The sequence below is a fragment of the Takifugu rubripes genome, chromosome 20, assembly GCF_901000725.2.
Source record: "Takifugu rubripes chromosome 20, fTakRub1.2, whole genome shotgun sequence".
Taxonomy (NCBI): domain Eukaryota; kingdom Metazoa; phylum Chordata; class Actinopteri; order Tetraodontiformes; family Tetraodontidae; genus Takifugu; species Takifugu rubripes.
In genome coordinates this window covers 16,369,249-16,390,849 of record NC_042304.1, presented here as the reverse complement: position 1 = coordinate 16,390,849, position 21,601 = coordinate 16,369,249, and positions in this window count along the sequence as shown.

Sequence of the window (21,601 nt, the reverse complement as noted above, 5' to 3'; positions counted from 1 at the left end):
TTACAACATTTTTTAATTTGAAATCGAGCCCAAACAGCTGCAGAAATATAGCTCTGCCCTTTAACAACAGCCCATGATACAAGCGTTTATTAGACTGACAAACTGACAAATCCAATGGAGTTTTATATTTGGGCCCAGACAACTCTCCATCTAAACATCCTTAGTTAACAGGAGGTGAGCCGCTGGGAGGCTGCGGCCCTTCGGTCCTTGGAGCACTTTCCTACCACAGGCTGATTAAAATCCACCTCCAGATTTGAGGCAGGAACCCTAAATGGAACAAGCAGGACTCTTGAGTATCTGGCACAGATTGGAGCGGGCCCCGGGGCCTGGCGGCACCATTATCTGTCCTGTCAAACGTCTGCACCAGCGCCACAGCAGGAGGTCGTTTTTATTGGCAGCGCGATCCCCCCCAAGAGGAGTAAAGCTAATGTGAGAGGAGGTGAGTGTTTCCTGTCGTGTGGGAAGTGTGACGGTGTGATATTCCGCTGAGGATTAGATAAAGCCGGGAGACGGAAGCGTGATCATTAATTAAACCGTGATGAAGTCGGCGCCGCGCATCCCATCGACGGGCCGACCGGTGCCAGCTGGGTCAGAGCTCGGGAAGTGAGCTCCCTCGTGGAGATTTCCTTTCAGTTCTGGGGAAAAAAAAACAACTTTGCTGCAAATTTGAAGCTTGGATTGAAAGTTCACGGCTGGAATATTGACTTGCAATTGAAGACTGAACCTTAGTTCTACTAAAACACCCATTTATGACAGCGTGCCCCCCCCCAAACCCCACACTGTCAATAAGCTGGACCTGATTGGTGATGCTGAAGAGATCCATCACGAGCAGGAATAAAAGGATCTTCATTCAGGTACAGAGTAAATAACAGCGGCTTTGTAATTTTTGCTCCTTCCTGATGAAGTAACCCAGCAGCAAAGCAGCAGATTGTTAGAATCTGGCAACCCAGAAGGTGCTCTAATTAACGGCTTATAATGGATATACAAATCATTATAGGAATTCCTGAATTTGTTTGTTTCTTTTTGTAAATCCCCAATAAAGCATGTGCACCAGGGACCCCAGCTGTTCCGCATGCGGAATGCTGAGGGACTCGCTCTTCTTCATGGTGCACAGATGCTCCGGATTTCTGTTTTTCATTGTTCTACATATCATTTAAAATTCAAACTTTCTTTTTGGGTATTGATTAGGTTACATTTTGTTGTCGTATTATCATTTCCAGGATTTAATCCATCCGGCAACGGAGTCGAACCATCACGATGACGAGGGCTGGTTTAATGGATGTTACCTGGATACCTCAGCCTGGTATCCAGGTGCCCTCAGGACACGATCATGCAGGTTCTGCACAAAGTTGGCAGCACAGCAGCACTTCGGCTTCATCCAGGATGGAGACCAATGTGAACTAGGCTGCTTCACCACTTACGATGCACAGGCGACTTCAAAAAAGGAATAAACGCTTTCATGCCCATTATGGAGGCACAGAAATGAAGGGAATGTGACCCAAAACAAGTTTTTTAGTGTGATAATTGTTGTAGTTAAAAACGCAACGATGATGTCAAATTAGGAGACGTTCCACATCAGAAGGCGTTGCTGCGTCTCGGCTCAGAACAGCCTGAGAATGGCATCACCCCGCAGGTCTCTGAGCTCATTAGCGAGTTACAACATTCTAAACCTGAAGACACACCTGTCAACATGTTGGTTTAGATGCTAAATTTGTCATTTAGCCTCCTCCTCAACCCCCGTGTGTTAGAAGCAGAGGTGTGTTAACTCTGCCTCTGTGCATCGCGCCTGCTCAGCTGTCAGTCAAATGGAAGGATCGCCCACACACAGACGGCGAGAAGTCGTTAATATTGTTTTTCGTCTCAGTCATGCAGATTAGTAAATGTCTCTTTCACTGCTGTTAACAGCCCACAGCACAAAACTTAGTCTGCACCTGTTTGGATTGGGAGCATTCATTATCCGGCATTGCTGGATTGTGGAATCAAATTTAAATGTGACAATTGAGATTTGCAGCCGCAATCCTTTGTCAATATTCAGATGATGTCCTTTTACGGCCCGTAAATCCTCCTTAAATGATTTCCTGGGTGACCTTTTGGTAAAAATGTGGCTCGAATTCTCAAAGATAGCAAAGATAACTTTAGCAAAGATCGCGACCTTTTCCGCTGCAGAAATACAAAACCAGAAACACTAATCAGGATGCATCGTCCATGCAGCCGCTTGTTTAAAGGTGATACCGAGCAACTGGTGAGGCACTCATTACTCCAGCTTGAGCGTTCTATCCTCACAGTTGAATAATGAGGCTATTATGGAGATATCCTCTAAGAAAAGCCTTGAGAGGCCTCAGCTCCCAGTGCTGAGACAGGCTGCCAAGCTGCCGTATCCAACCAGAAAATAATCCGCAGCCGTCATGTGGTGAGCCTGCACGGCAGCTGGGGACTCCTCCAAGTGCATTAGTGCCGTTTGTTAAGTGGTGGACGCACAAATGCGCCGATCATCGTTTAATACATGAGATACTGTAATTAAAAATGGATGTTGGAGCCCTTTTGGGATGTGTTTACGCTAAATCCGGCGGAACCTGTCAGAGCCCAAGACGGAGCAACAGACGTGAGAACAGCGACAGACTTGATGGAGGCGAGGACGCTCCCCTCGACTCGCTCATTCTTCTCTCTCCCCACTCTCATTACAGCCATTTTCAAGATGAAGAAATTGTGCGTTGTGCCTCCAGCTCTGCTCCCCGAGGTGCTGTGTGCATCAGCTAAGAAGATGCTTCCACTCCACAGCTCAGCTTCTTACAGATGGTGCAGAGAGACGTGAGGCACGAAAACAGTCCGTCTGAGGGGAGTAAAAGTGTTACATACTGCCTGAGAGCCACATGTTTACAGCAGGAATTAAACACTGTAGCCTCATGAAACACTCAAACCTTCTGATTCCTTTTGAGTTCAGCTCTCAGATGTGACTGGGTGGGCTGGGATAACCCCTTTAAAAACATGCCCTCTATTGTGCACATAATGGGTGGCTAACACACAAAGGTTCTTTGATATCCTTCTTTTCTCAGCATTCAGTTCCTCTAAGGTTCACAATCGTGGAGAAGAAACAAACCAGATGTCGATCTGTTAAGCTCGTTAATTTTGGACCCCCAGCAGTGTGAGGCGACGCATAAAATGAGGATAAAATATCACTTTCTCTCAGCGTTAGGGGCCTCTTAAACACCGAGGCTCTATTAAGTATCAGATTAGATCCGCCCAGTTTCCGTTGAACACAATCGTATCTGATTTTGGAAAAATAAAACCCTAAGAAGCAGAATCGGACTCTGCATCTCTGTGGGTGACGACCTTTCTCCTTCTGGGGCGGAGGTCATTTTAACATCTTGCTGCTACACAATAAAGATCTACAAAGCTCTTGATAAGAACGTTATCACAGATTAGAGGTTACAGATTCATGGAAGAAACACTAAGACTTCCATATGGATCTTCTCCTTTTATGTTTCGAGACTATAATCCTGTAATTTATGAGGATCACGTTCCTGATTTCAAAGAAACGCTTTAATTGAATTAATGTTTGATGCATTGCAAATATCTCTCAGCCCTCCAACCACCTCGTCAGCCTCGCAGATGTGCAAAATGAAGGTGTTTAGGTTCTAAATCGCGGCTCCATCAGGTCAAACGGGTCAGCATCACAAATGAAATAAGTGCTGTTTTCCTGTTTGTAGGGGAGCAGCTGTTGTTCAGACATGTGGGGCAGCTTAAACAGGGAAAAGGGTTTGAGATTTGAGTGGAAATTGCTCTTTTCTACCCTCCATCTTGCCGTGCATGTCGGGCACTTCCAGGAAATGCTTCACTGTGGCATTTGTGTAATTAGCTGGGGAGCTCGTTTGCTGCAATTAACCAATGAAAGCACTTTTAATGCTGTGTTTGCTTTCTCGTTTCTCTGGAGAGCTGATTGCGACTCTTCTGTATTTTCCTGTGACGGCAGCGGCGCCCCATTCAGGCGATGCTGATGACCTTTACGAGTGTGACACCCCGGCTTTATTAATACACCTGTGATGTCACCTCCGGAGATTTCCAATCCTGCAAAACTCGGACTCGTCGGTGGGAAAGAGGAGGCGAGAATGTCAAGGCTGCCCAGCTGGAATCTAAAGCAGCAGCTACGTCCCTGACGTCCCTGCTGCAATAACATATCGATCCGGCGCCCTCAAAGAACTCAATATAAAGTCTGGTGAATGGCCGCAGAAAGGAGGCCGCGTATTCAAATGTCAGCCGGGATTCTTCTTCCACCGTTTGTGACATTAAACGTTTCAAAGAGCACAAAGAGCGAATATAAATGGGCCGACGTCTCAGAGTCGGCTCTCCTTCACAAAGGAAAGCAACGGCTCTATATTTAGACCAGTGTTCTTGTTGCAAGAGTCTTTGCACAGCCATGCATGCAAATCATATCACATTAGGCATCCCGGTGAATCCACACACACTCCATTGGCTCTGACTGAGCAGCTCATTGAGAGGAGAGTGACCTCCCAGGGAGAGCTGGAGCAGGTTTGCCTGATGAGCTACTTCACGCCGCATTGATGAGGCTTATCAACATGATAAATAACTGCTGCCCAAAACTTCAGACCAATCCTGCCATTTCCCCGAGGATGCCATCGGAAAATGGAACTCACTGCATTCGGAATGTCGCTGCTGCTCTCTAACGTGGGACACGAAGGTACGCGGCCCCTAACCTGGGGGTTTGAAGCAACTACCAAGGCCACTTAAGGATGGCATCTTTTACTGTTTACAGGTGCTTGACTGCACCATTTAATCTTTAATTAAATGGCTATTCTGCGGACTTTAAAGATGTTTGTGTTTGTAAAGACAGAAGGCCCAAAGTCTGACTGCAACCGCATCAGCTGAATCTCAATGTGCTGCTGCTTCTGGCTGCTTCTGAGTTTATCTGGCAAAAGGAACGGAGGTCCAATAGCGACCTCACAGAGGGCTCTGAGTCCGCTTCCTGGGTCGTGACCTTTTCCCTGCTGCCTGTGGGGGTTTCTTCAGTTCACACCCACAGTGCCAAAACACGTGTGCTGGGTTAATTGACAATATTGACCCTGGATGTGGGTTTCCAGGCCCTGAAACGGTCGTTCAAGCTGTTGTGAATGTTATTATTACTACTTTAAGGGGAGTGTAGAGAGCGGCAGTGTTGCAGGTGAAATCCCCAGGTGCCACCGGCTCTCTGACTCCTATCTTTCAGCCGAGTCAACAAGCAATTTCTTCTTGACAATCAGTCACAATCAACTAATTGCTGGGCTGGTTCATTCAACTCACGGCGCTGCTGGGGGTTAATGATAATTGCACCTTTTTACTGGCGTAACTTCCAGTCACTTTGGCTGCGCAGAGCAGGGTCCCGGAGCCGTGTCAGGTGGACAGATGAGCCTTAAATGGAAAGACAAAAGGAAAGGTAACCTGCATCAAACTCTGGAGAGAATGACCTCATGCACGCTTCAAGCGCCAGACAATAGACACTGCTTCAGTTACTGCAGCAGTGACTTTTTCACGCCGATTCCTGTGAAAACACCTATGTGAGGTGTCAGATGATTCAAGACGATGCCCCGTGTTTACTGCGGACATGCTCGTAAATTGTGAAGTAATTATGCAGGGCTTTGGTTAATGAGGTAAGAGGAGATCACACACACACACACACACACACACACACACACACACACACACACACACACACACACCGGCAGTGGGGGGCCCGTTTTGGACTCATTAAATAGTGCTGTAATTGTGCCATTACGCTGCTCGTTACGGACAGACTGTGGCATAATCTCCCCCTGGGCTGAAGTCACAACTCAATTCCATTAGACGCTGCTTCCTGGGAAGCTTTCTCACTTGTTACTCTTAATGGCGACCCCCCCCCCCTTGCTGATTCAAAGCTGATGAAAACTGGACAGCCTCGTCCTCTGGAAGCAGGGTTGCAGTTGACGGCGGGCTGCTCGCCGGCGTTGGGATCTGTGGACAGACGCACACATTTACTGGCTTTAACAAGGACTTAAACTGGGGCGAGCAAACAGCAGCAGATTCCACCAATCAGATCGGCCGTCAAGACTGCAAATTAGACCTGCAGCTCCAGATAACATCCACACACATTTAATTCGTTTCTTGACAACTTGATTCCACAATTAGTATGACAGACATATTTTTATTCTTTTCAAAGATATCTTCCTACCCCCCCCCCCCCCCCCCCCCCCCCCCAACAGCAGACAGTCTATCCTGAAGTAAGCTGACATTCGGCTGAGACTCCAGAACTTTCTTTGTTTGACAAAACTTTGTTATAGGCAAAAAGGCTGCAGCTGAATCAGGTAGCGTCTTTCTGCACAAACAAACCGAAGGGTTGCTGCAGTGTTGAGGGGGGGTCGTGGTGCTCAGACACCCTTCAGTTAGAGAAATGTCTGCCTATAAGTAACCTCATATGGAGCACAACCTGTGCACCTGCACAGCCAGAAGACAGCTGCAAATATCAGATCCTTTTAAATAATAAACACGTGACAACTGCAGCTCAAATCTGTCAACTACTAAAAATCAAATTATCATGTTTATGAAAACAGGAAATCGACATGTTGTATTTCATTACAATTAAATATTTGTCCCTATCCATTTATTTTATGGTGAAGACCATGTATGAGCCCAAAGCCAGCCTGGGATCACCAGGTTCACATTAAGATACAGAAAGGCACCTGGCAAATTTACATTATTACTTTCATTCAATTTACGCTCAGAATCTGTGTGAAATTAGCATCTCATTTATTTCTGCAGTGGCTAATTATGCAATCAGTGACGGTGGGCTGCCATCATAAGGTGCCGCTCAGTCATGGGATATGTTAGAGGTGAGTAACCTCATTAAATTAATCCAAATTATTCTGCCAAAGAAAAAAAAGCTAATGTGTCATTTGCATTTTTATGCTAATCTGCAGGACTTTTGGAAGTTCAACACATCAGGACACAGTTTTCATACTTTTGATTTCTTTGTTTTCCCCTCACACTCGAGGTTTGATGTGTTTTAGGAACCTCTGGTGTCTGAGAGCTGAAGACGGCTTCCATATGTTGACAGCTGCTCAACTTTCACAGCTCCCAGAAGATTCAGGTTTGCCTTTCAGAAGCTTCCATGTTGAAACTAAAGCGCCTCTCAGGTTCTGTCTCTGAGGCACACGTTGATCTCCTTCCCCCTCACCCAGGGTGGATTCTGGGAGATTTGAGAGATCCTGATGGGATGTTTATGGAGGTTGATAGAAAAGATTTTGGTCATTTTCACGCCTCCAAAGTCCTTGTTAAAGGGACACGAAGTCTGCTGGGTGCAGACAAATCGGCCACCTCTGAGACCATCTGTGTTTCAAGAATCTTCTGGACTGCATTCCAGGTCTTCAGGACCAACCGTGTCAGACAGCAGAGCGAACTCACACCTCATTTCATTGCACTTGTAGTTGTATTTCAGGGAAGACAGAGCAAAATGAAACATGTTTTACCATAACTGTCACACAAATGTTGGAGGGAAAGTTGAACAGCTGTTCGGGAACTCAAAATAAAAAGGCTCTTTTCAACATGAGATGAATTATGTTCTTACCCGGTCGTCAGAACACAAATGAAAGTGCTGAACGGCTGTAAATTGGCTCCTGTTCCTCATCTGTTTTGGCTTAAAAGGGTTTCAAAATGCGCAACATATGTCAGCTTTGGGGATGTGATGTGAACTAGTTATGGCATTTATTATTTATCAGGCATCATAATACAAACACTGTGATGCTTGTGTTATCAGGACCTCAGTCTCTACACGCTGAATGTTGCCAGAAGTAAAATAATAAAAGTTAAAATGGGTTAAAGACAATAAGAACCAAAGTCCAAACAGTCTCAGGATGGACTGAGGTTTATTATCCACGGTCCTGCTACTGCGGGAACCACAGAGATCTCGTTTGATGCAGTAAATTCTGGTTGTGCGGTTTGATTCAGACTCGCCTCCTTTTATTTCTGCGCGTCACAACATTCCCTCAGAATCTCAGAAATCCTCACGCAACATCAGAAACGGCACAAAAACTGCAGCTGACCTGAAATTCATCAGCCTGCAAACTTTTCTTCAAATGGCTTCGCAAAAAAAGAGAAAAAAGCAACAACCAACAGAAAAGTAGCAGCGCTGCTTAAATTTCTTTGTTTATCTAATCAATCAGGGGACTGGGAGGAGTGTTGTGTTGCCGCAGCATGAAAGCGTCATGCAGGCAGTCACAACCTTGGGCGTGTTATTTATTGTGAGCCCCACTTGGAGAAAAGACATCAAGTGGAATTCAAGTGAAAAGAGAAAAAGAACTGGCTCATGTCTCACCGAGGGAGGTAACAGACAGCTGGCAGCATCCTTTGGATCCGGAGGCTGCCAGCGTCCCGGAGAGATGGTGGAGACGGGAAGTGGGTTGAAAAGAGGGGGAGACGATCTTTGGCTTAGGAGACCGAGCTCCATTTAGGATTCTTGGGCAAATGAGACATTCCTCTTGATCCGAAAAAAACCCCGAATATCCAAAAATACACAGCGAGAGGAAGAGCTTTGTCTTCAAGTGCGGAGCGGCGCCGCAGCCGTTTACACTCCGCCATTTCCTCCGCTCCCGTCCACAGCGGCCTTGTTCTCCAGACCCTGGTGAGGCAGAGGAAGGAAGAGCTGGAAGTGGCGTGAAAACTAAAAGTTTCATTGCTTTTGCTTCTATATTTACATCATTGTGCACGTGCACGACCGAGAGTAATTAATACGACACCGAAACATACGGAGCAGGTCTGGAGGAGACATTTGGGAGGGTCGGCAGAGGAGATGTTTGAGCATATCCGTGTGCAAATGTGCCCGTGATTCTTTTCTTATTGTGTGTAATATAAAGCCAGCTGTCCGAACACTGGATCTGGTGTCTGGATAGGGTGTCTGGATAGGGTGTCTGGATAGGGTGTCTGGATCTGGTGCCTGGATCGGGTGCCTGGATCGGGTGTCTGGATCGGGTGCCTGGATCGGGTGTCTGGATCGGGTGCCGATATTTTCTTGATTTAAGCCAAACTGATTAGCACAATTTATCCATGGGTCATGCCAAAATAACAAATATGAATTAAACAGTTTTACCTGCGAGATGGATGTTGACAGTGTTTTTAGGTCTGGGAAATTCACTCACGCCATCATTTTGTGTGTCAGGAAATATTTTTCTGCTGTGTTGCTGCTTCAGACGGTGGTGTGGAATAAAAGTGGACATCAATAACAAGAGGAAGATAAAAAAAAAATAAAAGCAATGATTTGAAAACTTCTCAGTCGGTTCCAAACTCAATCAAAATAGGTGAAGTGTACAAAAAAAAAACAGCCACACCGGGAATCATCCTGGGAATGTGTGTCTGGGACACAGTGGACCGGCTCGTCTGTGGACATCCATTACACCAGGAACCCCCACAAACCTAATCTCTGCGTGGAGATAAGGCTCGGCAGTGCTGGGGAGTCAGCTGTGCACGCAGCCGTAGCCAAACCTATTACCAGCTGCAGGAGTTCTCCAATGCTGCTCCTCAACGGCTGCAGCCAGATGTCCACGTCCAACTGTGAAGACAAAAAGCTAAAAGAGGAGAGAAAAGGTTACCTGTTTGTCCCAAATGTCAGAGTGAAAGACAAGATGAGCCTTCCTAATTATCTGAAGCCCGAAATGAAAGACTGGTGGAAAAATCGGCAAGACTTGATGCAATTAGCATGACGCGAACACACACTTGTGCCCCCCCCCCCCCCCCCCCCCCGTAATTGAATCATACAGGGATTTGGATGAGAAATTCAAATGCAAGCAATCAGGTAGGAATCAAATGTGTTGGCTGCTTTTGCTTTAGCAGCAGCAGCCTGAGGCTGAATTTAATGCCTGTCATTCTCTTCAAAACCATCAGTTTCCCGTTTCTGTTTCCTCTTTCTATTGCTGACGCACGTGGGAGACCGCTCATTTTCAGCTTAAGAGAAGTATTAATTCACGGCATCTGCTCGTCGCCCTTCTTTTAATGTCCAGAAAAATATGTGAAATCACAAAGAACCTAGAAAAAGGATTAGCACGCTCTGCCCCGCGCCTTTGCTATGGTGCATTCAAAATCACTTTTCTATTAACAGCATCACCACAGAAATGTCAATAAATAAGAAAGACATTGTGTTTTTGTCCAGATACATCGAGACAGAGACAGTGGAAAGAGGAAAACATAAGAAAACCGTAACCAGGGGGACGAGTAAAGGCCACCGGGCCACCGGGCCTCAGTGACCCCAACATGGCCGCCGGGACCGTTCAGGATCAGTTCTTAACTCCAACCATGAGGAATTTAAGTATTTCTGCCTAAAACTAATGAAAAACTTGATTTTTTTAGACGCTACATTTAAGCCAAAGACCAGTGTCTGAAAACATTTTACAAATAGCCGAGTAAAACTTGAATATTGAGCTTTGTAGCGCTCGAAGGGAGGGGGGCATATTCACACTTGTGAATGAATCGTTTCCCTTTTTTCCAGGTTGCTCGTTAAAGCTGTTTCTGAATCCCGTTAAGGTTTTATTAAGTCGAATCAGATATTTTCATGGCTCATTCCTGCAGTATTTCTCTCACATTATCCTGAAATGAAATCAATTTCCGAGCCCTCCCTCTGATGAGCTGCACAATATGAGATATTAATACGTGACCGACTGCTTTTCAGTTCTGCTCGTCTCAACTGGGCCTCAAATCATTTTGGAGAACTGGACTTTGATTTGAGGTAGAACACCTCCGAAGTGCCTTCGCCTCTGAAACGATTGGACATATTCACTGTAGCACGACAGCGGCTCAAAAGTGGAACACAAGAGGGCAGTTTGTTAAAAATTGTCCTCATGACAGGACAAGTAAATGTTGACAAGCTCGAACTGCCCTCCTTAAACATCTGGTGGTTTAATTGGGCTCTTCCCCTGTTTGAAGAAGAGGAGTGCACTTCCTCTCCCCCAGGCTCAAATGCAGCTCTGAGGCTGTGTTTCCGTCCTCCATCCATCTCCTCTTATTCCCGCTGTGTCACATGACCCTCGGTCTCCTCCCCGGGCTCTCCAGCTGCCGCCATCCTCCACTCTGCTTCAACCACTTTACTCAGAGCACTGGCAGAGACATGGGGGAGGGGGGGGGGGGGGGGGGGGGCGTCAAGCTGATGGGCTCATCAATAACTCAGCTTCACCCTGACGGACGAGTGAAGGGGCCAAAGGTGAGATCCCCCCCGACACTGAAACACTCACCAAAATGGGTAAAAACACCAAAATGATGCAGGACAAGGTGAAACTCACGCAGATGTAGTAAAATATAAGAATTCATGCAAATCCACGATCGAGTGCCTCATCTCCGCGGTTTCATCAGGGCGACCCCGCCGTGATCGAGATCTCGGCGGGGAGCGCCGGGGATTACTTTCAGCTCGTATAATTTCCCCTCCTTTAGTGGAATTTCTCCGACGTTCACTGTGACTCTCAGGATTCAGCAAATTGATCTCATATTTTCCATGTTACGCTTATTAGTCCTGCAGGTACATTTATATCTAGGTGCGTATTTAAAAGTGCAGTTTCTGGCCTCTCATCAACACTTTGTGCCCCAAACAAAAGATAATCCAGGATTCTTCAGTGTAATTACTGCCTGGGCTCATCACCTCAGTGTTTCGGATCGCTCCGGGTGAGCAGGAGGGCCGTAAACTCAAGGTGCTTTGCTCTTGTTTAATAAAAGCTTCTGAATTCCCATCAGGTGCTGAATAGCCGAACCTGGTGGAGAACCTGTTCCTGAGGGAGAATCCTCGATTGTAATGTTCCATTAGGCTCCGCTTTTTTAAGTAACAGGGATCATGAGATGTTGTCAGTTCTGCTGTGAGACAGACACCTTCATGGCCACTTCCTGTTTCCATCACAGGCCGATTAGAACTCGTCTTCATCAGAATAACTGTAATGACAAAAAAAGATAACCATTTTTATCAGTCCAAAAGGTAAAATACACAAGATTGAACCCTTGGGGAATGCCATTTCCCCTTGTCACAATTAAATAAAGGATACTAGCTATAAAATAACAGACGGCTTTGAACGTGAAGCTTATCTGGCCTCATCGTCAGCAGCTTGTAAAACGGTGCTGGAACAAGTGCAATCTCCACGGTGATAGATTGCAGCTGGGGCGTTAGCTCAGCATTCACGCCACCCAGGAAACGGGATGAGATGGCTGTCAGGTGTGTGAGGAAGCCTGGATCACAAACACTCCCTGTTTAAACCTTATAACAACCTCAGATTTGCACATTTAGAGGGATTATAATCCTCATTTTGATGACGGTGCTGATCAAGATTATACACAGACGATATTAACCTCATTTTTACTTGAACTTGAAACTGACCAATAAAACCTTTTAATGGAATCATCTTAATGTGTTACATCATAGCTCTTCATATAATCCAAAATAATCTCACAAAAACACTAAAACGGCCATTAACACTGGCTAAATATTAGCCTGTATTGGTTGAGTCTGTTTGCTGTTTGGCCTTTTCATGCTGTAAAAACTAAAATGAATAAAAAGCTTTTTTTTTATGTGGTTGACTGTTAATCTGCAGCAGCAGCAAGTACTTATCCCTCAACTTGGACATCTACTGTCACGTTCCTGCACCAGCACCGAGGGACTGGGTCCCTCCACCAATGGACTGGGCCCCTACACCGAGGGACTGGGCCCCTCCACCGATGGACTGGGCCCCTCCACCGAGGGACTGGGCCCCTACACCGAGGGACTGGGTCCCTCCACCAATGGACTGGGCCCCTACACCGAGGGACTGGGCCCCTCCACCGATGGACTGGGCCCCTCCACCGAGGGACTGGGCCCCTACACCGAGGGACTGGGCCCCTCCACCGAGGGACTGGGCCCCTCCCTCCACACACGATGGAGGAAATGTAACTATAAATTGGAGACATGTTCTCCTTTTAGATGCCGGAGGTCCTGATGATGGAGAGGCTGGGATGGAGGACTGGGGGGGACAGAAAATACATTATTGTTCAACCTAAACAACCCCCCTTTGTGCTAATCTCCTGGGCCTGATGAAGCTGGTGTATCCAGGTCCACGTGTGTTTGGTGTTGAGGGAAGCAGATGTGATTCATCTGCTTCCCTCAGAGGGATTTTTCTCATGTAGATCGACGGCTGCACCAGCAGAATACACAAGCAGAGCTGCTGTAAATCTTTTATTACCTTCCTGGATGTCTCCACACTGCACCTTATTTAAAATGTTTAGAATGGAACAAATAGCGCGATAAGGCCGTGTAAACCACATTATCACCCCGTGCTGCCTCCTTATCAGGGGCCATGAATCATTCTCTGCCTCCCGCTTTGGCAAATATCTGCTCGGATTCCTTCTAACATCTATCACCAACAGTATTTTCCTGCTGATTTCAGTCACGTTCAATAATGATTTATGACACAGTAACAATTTGCACTTAACTACCCCCCACCCCCACCACCCCCACCAGCTTTTCCATTTTGTCGGAGTTGATCAGCTGGGCCGGGCCCTGTCTAATCACAGGAATTCATTTGGGAGAAAGCCAGGCAGCATTAAACGATCTGAGCTGCCTGAGAGGATCAGATAAATCCCCGTGTTCAATAAACCAAAGCGCCTTTCCTGAACGCAATCATTCTTAACGGGCACACGAGTGCTGATCCTAATCCGGGAATATTTGCTGTCCCCTAAGCCAGAAACTGAACCAAGTGGAGCGGCGCCCAAATCTGCTGGGAGGGGAAGGAAATGTCACTTTTACCCAAATCACTGAACTGATTTGGATCGTGCGTTCTATTCAACCAGTGAAAAACAGGTTTCAGGCTGGTTTCCCTGAAACACCCGGGCCAGCACGGACCACCTGCGCTCCTTTACCGCATCATCGATTTGATCCCTGGTCCTTTTGCCCTTCGCTATCGGGCAGTGATGATTATTCCTGCGTGGAATGTGTCAAGCAGCGCGTCTATATTCCGCACAGGCTCTGCTTTAGACAATGATGTCACATATCTGCTCGATATGTGGTTAATCTTTGCTGTCCGTCAATAACTGTGAGCCGTCTGAGAGGCTGTCAGGTGCACAGTGGTGCCACAGCTGAGGAGCAAAGCTGCTTCCAATCCGCTGATCAGTTGAGCCTCGAATGTTCGGCTGCCTCACGTTGACTCCACACACACGAGGCTTTTTTAATGTCAGATAAAAGATGATCACATGTTCTCAGTCGTGGTCACATGGCAAGAATCACCTTTTCATGCCGGTAAAAGTCAGACATGCTTTTGTGCCGATAATCATTATTGCAGGAAGTTCAGAGAGAGACAATGAAGGAAGGGAGGATTACTCAGAGCACCTGCGTTGCCACGGCAACTGATTCAAACTGAGGTCATTTTGTGTTCCTCAGCTCCTGGGATAGAGATGAGTGTTAGTCAGATAGTCCCCTCCTCCGCCCCATTAACAAGTAATTACACCATCTGTCAAGTATTCACATCACAATCACGGCTAGAGGAATGCTGCTGCGGCGGCGGCGGCGTGACAAGATCTCGCCACAGCGGCCCGAGAGAACCGTTGGTGAAATGAATGTCGAACCCAGGTGATCAGAGCAACACAAAGACACCCATAAGAGGTTCTGTGGTGCAAATAAACAGATGGGAAGCTTTTAGCGGAGCAACGCCGGCTAATGCATTCGGAATTTTTCACAGTTTAACTGAATTGGAAAATGAAGATGCTAAAAGCCTGATGTGGCTGTTTACTGACAGCTCAACCGCTTTAAAATGTGTTTCCATTAATAATTACTTCGCCACAACGAGAGGAAGCTGAAAACTGATTGGCTCCATCAGAAAGTACATGTGTTGTCTTCTTACTTGTGTGGGCAGCTCGTGGCTTTGTAACCTCTGAATGATGATTATTTTAAAAAAGAGGTTGATTTTCCAGTATTTTACCACATAATCCTCTGTTGTCTTTTTGTGACCTTGATTTACACAGTTTGATGCTTTTTTATGTGGTTTATGTTGCAATTAGTTGCATCTGCAGTGTCTTTATTTAGGCCTTTTTATGCATTTACAGCATTGAAATCACATTGTGGAAGAGTGGGTTGAAGGAGGACCCGGTTTTAGGGGAAAACGGTGAACTTCTGTCCCGTTGGGCTGGCGCTGGTCCACCTCAGCCCCCAGATATCCTACCATTGCTCCCATTTAACAGCACGAAAGCCCAAATGTTTTGACGCTAAACTTGTTCATTTCAGGTTAATACGGAATATTGGGTGTTCTTCAGTAACGAGGATCCTCTGAGGGAACGCCACTGGACATTTCCATTAAATAAACTGCAGTTTAAAGTCATTACTGAGGTGTTTTAATCCCTGAGCAGTGTTCCTGCTCAGCTGCAGGCCCCCAAATCACAAAACACAGAGATCCCGAGGTTTAGTCATGTTTTCTTTTGCGGTAGACATTTTCAGGAAAGAAAACATTTGTGTTCCTGCATGAAAACGGAGTTAATGATCCCATCAATCATTCAGCACTTCACACATTTCCTGCCATTAATCTCTAAGGAGTGTTACTATTATCCTCATTCAGAATAGGAGCCTGATGTTTAAAGTGTAACTGTTTTTAATGTAATTACCAGTTCTCATTCACTCTGCAATAAGCTCCATTTTCTCATTAGCTTTTTCCCCTTGAGTAGAGCACAGATTGCATTTTGTCTGGTTTTGTCTGCAAATAACCCTTTAATGGCACCGCAAACGCGCCGATTATCCCCGCCTGCCTGGTTGGCATTGCCATTTGTGTTTTTATCAAATTGCAAATCTGCAAATTGGTTAAACACAGTGTAATAAATATCACTTTAATGGCAAGACTTATTTGGTTAGTGGAACAGTAGGAGATGGAGACTGATGTGAAATGGCAGGAGGGGAAAAGAGTGGAGGATGTTGTGGAAATGAAAAAGCCAGATACTAATCTCCTGACAAACATCCCTTTGACCTAATCTGGGTCACAGACAACATGTCTGCTGGCCAAACAGCTGTTCCTCTCTGAGGTTTGTCTTTAGTCACGTGAGGACACGCTGGCCCGCCGGCCCCTCTTCACACTGGCCAGCGCTCGTCCGCTAATGTCCTGAGACAACTTTGTCTTATAGGGACCCCGGTGCACAATTAGACTGTAGCGTGTGCTCATCCCTTCCTTTTCTGGTTTCCACCACTCCTGGAGGAATTAACGTCCTGTCCGACGTGTTACGGCCGGACATTCGTCACCTCATTCAGAAGGGCGGCTCTGCTGGGACTTATCTCGGTGGCTCAGGTATCAGTCAGACTCATTGTCTCCATCGTGCCCTGCAGCCAAAACGTGAGTGGCTCCCTCCGTGCAAATCCATGTCGGCTGAGATTATGCGTGAGCCATTCCGGCCCATCTTCCACTCTGGGTTCTAAATTTAATGCAGCCCCTGTGGGAACCTTCTGCAGCTTCTGGTGATCTGAATAAAGAATAAGTACAGGAGCTGTGTTCTTAAGTGACCATTGCAAAAACTGCTGACAGCAAAAGAAGCAGCAGGAGGCATCTCTGCAATATCCAACCCATCAGGGGAGAGGGGCGCGTGGACGTGCTCATGGAAACACTCTCCAGCGCTCCTGTTCTCCACTCCTTCCCAGGAAACCTTCAACAACATAACAAACTGGTAAAAGACAACACTCAGGTCGGGTGTCGATCTAGGAGGACGAGACAATCAGTGAATTTGGTGGCAAAGAGCATTGTAATAACTGTTAAATGATATGTCTGGCTTTCATGGCTCCAACCCACTGATGTCACCTTGTCATTGATCAGCAGACATTAATTACAGTTGCTGATATCGCCTCATCCTGTTAGTTTGATCCGTGGAGCGCTAATTACTCATTAATTTCAAAATTCCTGTGATTTTAGACGGTCTTCCTCTATTGGAGGGTGTGTAATTTGTTTGGAAAGACTAAGAGGGAAGCGTAGGCATGAATGTTTGTGTAATTGAAGCGCTGCAGAAGCCCGACATCCCTCCACCAGCAGGTTCATCAGGCACTCAGAATGAGCGGCTGTATTCAATCGCTGGGCCGAGGCCAGATTCCAAATGTAACCTTAAATCTATGGCTGAGGGCGTCATTGACAGGGCACTTTGCACGCTGATTGAGCTGAAACATGAAGCTAATTGAGGCTTCTCTCACGTTATTATTTTAAATAAAATCCATCCGGATTCACAGGTCAGCCCAGTTCAGCCACTCAGGAGCAGAGACCTCACTAAGGCTCAGGCTGAAGTTGGGAGCGCCTCATATTTCATCAATTCTGGATTTATTCATTTGAAAGTGGCGGCCCGTTTGGCCTGTGCTGGGGTCCCCCGGCTGGGCCGGGGGGGAGGGGGGCACTGGAGAGCTTCATCATCTTGACAGGAACTGACACCCCGAGCGTTCATCAGGCCACCATCCTCGCTACGTTCTCCTGGGTGAGCCAATTATATGTGAATAGCCAGCTTTGGTCATTCCTATGGCTCTAATATCTCTTCCTCTTCATTGAACATCTGAAGGGTAGAAGATTAGAGTTGCGGCAGCAAACACGCTGTCACGGACGGCCGGGAAACTCCGTTTAATTAGTCTCCCCATTACAGGGAGAAGAAGACAAAAACCTTTGACCTGCATCTGTCAATAGTCCCCGCTCCTTCCACTTAAATCTCAGTGTCCAGCAAAGTGTGTTGACCTGACATTAACGTGTAAATTTAGCACATTTGGTTGATTCGGCGGTCTCACCTTTTAACGCCGCTCAGAGCCGGCCGTGGCAGCCGCCGGAGGCCCGATGTGCAAACGTTGCCCTTCTGCGATCAGTCAAAACAGGAAAGAAGCCCGAAAAATGTGACGAGCAAAGAAGGGAGGCATTTAAACACTGTCACACCTGGTCAGTGTTTGGTTGCCCAGCATTAGAACCAACCGTTAGGCCCCAGTCTGCTTGTTCCTATAGGGAACGTGTGGGAGGAGGAGGTATACAAGCTGGTTCAAGAATTCAATAATTGCTTTGTTGGACGTGAACTGAGGCCTTATTGCTAGTGGATCTCAAACCGCCCTGTGCTTGTCCTGACCTATCATAATGGGGTTTTTGGAAGATCGAAACAGATCAGAGCGAAACCCTCCAATGCAGGAATCCTGGACCACTACAGTAATAACAAACCGTGGAAGATTCCTGGATTTAGCCCACTGATCTGAAGTGGAATCAACATTTATTTACTGACAGCAGCGCATCAACGTACAGATTTAAAAGTTCTCTGCTCAACGCGTGCCGAGCTGAGGGGAAACCAGCTGCTGGTTGGCGCAGTTAGTTTTATTATTATATTTACTGCCCAATCCCATTTCACGGTGCTGGATTTTTACTGTTGGACATTAAGGCTCACAGATGCAGCTAATCTCTGAGACAGCCCATCAGAATGCCAAAGTCAGTCTTTGTACTGTGACACAAGCCTGCTCAGAATCCATCAATATTTTTTCCTCTTCTGATACTGGAAATGGATTTTCTGAGACAAAAATCGGCAACCAGGTCATGATTTGGTAAATAAAAGCTGTTCGTGAGCTGAATGTTGCTCTTCAGCTTTTTAATGTCAGGAAACTTCAGGAGACATGAGGAAGGTGGACCCACAGGCTATTCGGGGATATTTCCCTCACAGTTTCTGGACCAGGAGGTCCTCAGAGGCACATCTCAGCACCTCCACAATCCAGGTTCTCCAAGACTCTGAGTCGTGTCGCTTCCTGTCCAGCTGAGTCTTTATCGCGTGGTTGAAGTGTGGAGCCTCCTCAGCAAAGTGTCCCGGGTCATCATGGGAACATCATGCCTCTAATGGCAAGAGGCCAACATTGACGGGCGATGTTGGAGCTTTTTCCTGGATGCCAAAGATCAACAGGTCACCTCTGATTTGACCCTCGGACTGTAACTGAGGCTTAAGGTCAAGTCTGCTCAGGCTTCAGGACTGAATTTTAGCTCAGTGATGCGGAGGAGGGGGCACAATCTGTGGGCGTCACTTTGCAGTGCAAACATCTGCAGATGTTTAGACTTTCAGGACTGATGATTGGAGCGGCTCTGAGTCTCCATCTCCTACTGTTCCTCTAACCCAGGCAGGAAGCAGGACGGACGCTAAAAGCTGCCCACGCCGGCCATTGCTACTAGCAGTCAACACAGCTCTCCATGTACATTGCAGAGACAAGGAGACAAAGCTCCCCATTTTTCTCCATGTAGTTAAGTGCACTCTCATTTATTTGGCCCAGAAAGTAAGCTAATCTATTTTTCAGGCCTGTGAAGAAGAAGCACTCAATTGATTGGAGGGGACGCGAGAAGGCTGATCGACTAGCGGAGGCAATGTTTACTCTACACTGTCTGCAGGACGTCTCGTGGTGGGGGGCCAGCGACGCCAGCTCACAGTTCACAACCTGGCAGATGCTCGGGACACTCATTTATGAGGTTATTTTTAAGGATGAAAAATTGAAATATTGTTGCCAGAGTCGATATCTGCGGGTGAATCATTCCAGTGGGCTCATCGCTGCTCTAAAGACAGTATTCCCCAGGAATATAAGGAAGCCAATAGAATCAATACCAGCACCAAGGCATCAGATTTCAGATGTAGGTGGAATAAATCTGCAATAATAAGGCACCGTATCTCTCTGATGGGGGAAAAAACAGCCTTCCCAAACATTTAAAGCTCTTCATGCCTGTTTCAGCCCAGAGCTTTTCCCAGGACAAAAGCTCAGTAAAGATGATGTTGTTGTTTTTTTTGAATATGATTAATTGTGTTGATCATCTTCAATGTTGTCACTCATTTTCCAAATTGCTCCGCACATCTGCTCAGTTTAGAGAAAATCAGGGAAGGGAAAAAATGCTTCAGACACGTTTGTCACCATCTGGATCAGCAGCCGCAACAAAGACACCAGCAAATGCAGATCGGAGGGAATCAGTTGCATGAATTCACCAAAAACAGGCCCGCAGCGGCCGCACGGCCTCGGGGTCAATCACACCAGCAGCAGAAGCTGAAAGACAGTCAGGAGAAATTTTCCCCACATTTTTGGGAATTTTTTGTATCAGTTTAAAGATACAAAAGAGTCAAAAACTATGTTCAGGTGATGATAAAAAAAATAAAAAAAAAATAAATATCTTGAATGTCGGTGACCCGAACTGTGGAATCCAGTCAGCCATCGTTGACGAGGACCGAATAGGCGAGATGGGTGAAGGCCGTCAGCCGGCGCCCGCCGGGGGCTTCGATTCAGCGACGGTGCCGGAGCTCGCAGCTTTTCCTCTCCGGTCTGACCCGAGTGCCCCTTTCGACAGGTTTCAGACAAAGGCTGCTCACGACCAAAGAATAAAAGGTTTTCAGCTGCAGGCTGCAGCAACTCCAGCCTCTTCAGAACGTCGCTTCGGGCTGTTCGGCCCAGTTCAGACGGAGAGAACCTTCATGACAGAAAGACGAAGGTGGAGCCTGTTTAACGCCAGCAGTGTCGTCTTTTTCCCTTTTTCATCATGTTCTCTGTGTTTGGTTGGTTTTCATTTGGCTGTTTTTGTATTAAAATTCCAGGCAAACGGGTTTTTTTCTATGAAAATGTAGAAGACGTCATTCAGGTGCGCAGCAGCTGTGACAGCGAAGGTGTGACGGTCCACAGCAGGCCTGATGGTTCCACCCTCAATCCTCCTGTTTTCATTTTGGAACCGTGTCAATCGTCACGCTGGAACCACATTTCAGATGTTTGAAACTGGGTTCTGGGTGGTTCAGCTCAGGATTTTGACTGATTGGATCCGTGACCCAGCTCAGCTCGAGTTCTCCTCCAGCTGATTGGCTTCATGTGTTTCACCTGTATCCGACACTGCGCCTGCTCGATTTGTCCCACCTGCTTGTGTATTTAAGTCGCTGCGTCTCTGGTCTTGTCCTTCAGATGTGCTTTTGGCTTCCAGATGTTTGATCATGGGTTTTAGGATTATTAATGGCTGGTATTCAACACCCTCTGACGCATGATTATGCATTTGTCTTAAGAGAAATGATCGGAGGGACACTTTGTCCTCTAAATGTTCCCCATTTATGCAGAAGTCTTCCAAGTTTAGCTTTGACAACAACATCTGTTTTTTTTTGTTATTTTAGAACATACAAGGCGATCCACTCGGCCGTCTCTAAGGTTTAAAGAGGCTCGGACCTTCAGTCCAAAACATCCTGCACCACAGGCTTTTAAATACACCTCAGATCTTTTGACACTTTGTCCTTTGAATCCTATTTTCTTGCACATGCATTACTGGCACATTTTGCTTATCAGCTGCTCATTTTACTTTTTGCCTCATTCGAACCTGCAGTGCACTTTAAACGTTGATTGCAGACAAGATTCAGCCAGCTGGATCTCGCAGGTTTGAGCTGGGGGGGTGACCCACGTGGGTTCTGCTGCCGCTTTCTAATGGACCGGTCGCAAGTTGGCTCTGTCTCGGTCCGCTGTCGGTGGTCCGTCTGCAGAGTGAGTTAGTTAGAGGAGAGGGAGAAACCGGGAATTTGGTTTGTTGGAAGCAACGTGAGCAGAGAAGCAAATCATTTGAGGAACACCTCGAGGAACCGTTGTCGAACGGCAAATATGGTGAAAACAACATGTTTGAACATG